This window comes from Nyctereutes procyonoides, unplaced genomic scaffold, assembly GCF_905146905.1.
Source record: "Nyctereutes procyonoides isolate TBG_1078 unplaced genomic scaffold, NYPRO_anot_genome, whole genome shotgun sequence".
NCBI lineage: Eukaryota > Metazoa > Chordata > Mammalia > Carnivora > Canidae > Nyctereutes > Nyctereutes procyonoides.
The window spans coordinates 6,703,976-6,707,201 of record NW_026575049.1 but is presented as its reverse complement, the minus strand read 5'-3'; positions in this window follow the sequence as shown (position 1 = coordinate 6,707,201).

Sequence of the window (3,226 nt, the reverse complement as noted above, 5' to 3'; positions counted from 1 at the left end):
GTGTGTGTGTGTGTGTGTGTGTGTGTGTTTTGGAAGAGGAGGACAATGAGGACATTTTTAGTTGTGTAGTTTAAGATGCATGAAAGACATCTGAAGGGAACTAAAAAAGTTGCTTTAGGACCAGTGACTCATGGAAGACAGAATGTAATAAGCCAGACAACTTGCAGCAAGTGGGACTGCAATTCCTTCCGAGAACTACCATCCCAGCGAGCCAGTTTCCAGTGGTCCCCTCTGTGATGAATCCACCTGATGGATGGAGAGGACTGAAGCCCTTTGCCTGCACTGCTGGGTGGTTCCATAGACCTAGCAACCTAGCGACCTAGCGACCTAGTGACCCAGCGACCTAGTGGCAGTTCACTTGAGTAGCTTACTACCATCCCAGGAGCCTCTCTCCTCCTCAGCCAATGCACCAGGAATGTCTCAGTCCTGGTCTTAGAATATAAATGCTGCCCCAATGTCCCTGTGCTGGCACTGAAGGATGCCACCAAATCTATTTATCCTTAATTTTTTAAAAAAAGATTTTATTTATTTGAGAGACAGAGAAAGTATGAGAGCACAATAAGGGGAGGGGGCAGAGGGAGAGGGAGAAGCAGGCTCCCCGCTGAGCAGGGAGCCCAATGCAGGGTTGATCCCAGGACCCCGGGATCAAGAGCTTAGCCAAAGGCAGATGCTTAACTGACTGAGCCACCCAGGTGCCCCTCTATTTATCCTTCAAATTCCACTTAAGACAAGTTTGGATGCTTTACCCCTGGACAGAGAGGTCCTTCTCTGAATTCCCATAGCTCTTTGTAAATATGTCTCCTAGAATTCTTAGCATGAATAGTCTGTAATATCTATGTAATTCTCTCTTCTGTCATTAGGCTGTGAGCTCTTGAGGACAGAACTTTTTTTTTTTTTTTAATTCCTAACATTTAAGTCAGTTTCTATAGGGTATGTTACAAAATAGGTTTTTTTTTGTTTTGTTTTGTTTTTTACAAAATAGTTAATGTACGAATGTATTCTGGTGCCTGGCTACTTCCTGAGGTAGAAAATTCTCTGGTATTGACAGAAAAGCAATCTGAAATAGTGGAACTCTTTTCCAGCATTGGCCTGTATTTCTGCTTTAGTGAGACTTTGCTTTCAGATCTTGGTAGGTTCTGGAGCTTCAAGCTTTATGGACTCCAATTTTATAATGCAAGCCACCAGAACCATGTAAGCAGATTTCCAACTAATTCTAGAGGCAACTGATAGCTTGGAGTTACCTCTTAAAAGGTAACCTACAAATGCCATATAGTAAAGGAAGAATGTTGGAAGACACTGGAATTTTTTTTTTAAGATTTTATTGATTTATTTGAGAGAGAGAGAGAGAGAGAGAGAGAACAGAGGGGAGGAGCAGAGGGAGAGGGAGAGGGAGATGGGGAGAATCTCCAGTAGACTCCATGCTAAACACAGAGCCTGACGTGGGGCTTGATCCCATGACCCTGAGACCCTGACCTGAGCCAAAACAAAGAGTCAGACGCTTGAACCAATTGAGCCATTTAAGTGCCCCTGGAAAATTTCTTTTGATATGATTCATTTGTCTGTTGCCCCATGGTCTTGACATTCCAAAGGCTTTGCTGGCAACAAATATATCAACGCAGAAAGCATTCTTTGCAAGGATTATGGGCAGCACTAAGTACCACATAGAGAAAGATGGTACCATCTTGTTGGTAGAACAGAGTACAAAGACTTCTTTAAACTAGTCAAAGGATGGGGATCCCTGGGTGGCGCAGCGGTTTGGCGCCTGCCTTTGGCCCAGGGCGCGATCCTGGAGACCCGGGATCGAGTCCCACGTTGGGCTCCCGGTACATGGAGCCTGCTTCTCCCTCTGCCTGTGTCTCTGCCTCTCTCTCTCTCCCTCTGTGACTAACATAAATAAATAAAAAATAAAAAAAATTAAAAAAAATAAAATAAACTAGTCAAAGGAGAATGGTGTTATAACCTTGGCTCTGTCATCTACTCCTGTTCAAGAGAGAGGCAAATGAGGGCTCTGAAAGATGAAACAGATGGTCATTGTTTTGGGTAGGCTCTTTTGGTTTGGAAGTCAGCTCAAGTGACCAGGGACAAGGAGAGGTGAAAGCTGAAGAAAGGAGGTAATTCTGAGGATACACAATGATGAAGTAAAAAAGCAATCTCAAAATTCATGGGAGAGGGAGCTGGAAACCCATCAAGAACCACAATGCTCTGGGGTCGGATTTCTCTCTCTTTGAACTTGTCCTGAGCATTTCTTTGCTGCCCCGGTACTAGCTTATAGCTCCCATTCCAACACAGCCTTTTGGCGGTTTCTGCTCCTGCTATTGACTCTCAGGCTCTCAGTGTCTCCTAGTTCAACAAGTCCTTGAACTAGCTATTTGCTTTAGTTATTGCTGCTATTATCATTGCTGTTATTATTACTTTGTGGTACTAATCTCCAGGATTATCAGGAAGCCTATCAACAGAGTGCCCTTGAATAATGCGCCCTTAGCTATCACCTGAAGTATGGAACAAGAGGATAAAAAAGATTTTATTTATTTATTTGAAAGAGAGAGACAGACAGACAGACAGAACAAGCAGAGGGAGCAGTAGACAGAGGGAGAGAGAGAAGTAGACTCCCTGCTCAGCAGGGAGCCCAATATGGGGCTCGATCCCAGGCCTCTGGGATCATGACCTGAGCTGAAGGCAGACACTTAACCAACTGAGCCACCTAGGTGCCTGTGTGCAGTGCTTTTAGCAGGGGTTGTAGGTGGAGCAGTTTCCTAAGAACTGGATAGGGTTGTGGTGGGCACCAGGATGCTCCACTGGGATGCAAAAATGAGGCCCTTTATATCCATGCTGCCAGACCTGACGGCGTGGACACCTTTATGGGAATTCCAGGTCTAAGAAAGTAGGGAAATTTAGACTTGATGAATACCTAGGGCCGTTATATACGACCAGATCGTACATCCAGGCACCGACTCCAGTATAATTCAACGAAACTTGAGTGATCTAAAGGTCTAATTCTGTAAGATTTATCCATATACATTCTTGACACAGTATATGATTATTCTCAGATTATGTAAATGAGCATGTCTTAAAACATTTAAATTGAATCCTATTATTAACTTGTAAGGAGTGAAAAATGAGTTAGAAATTATTATTTACTTAGCATTTACTACATATATTGGATGCTCTAAATGTTATTTCATTTCATATTTAAAACTTAACCTAGGAGGTACCGTTATTTTCATTT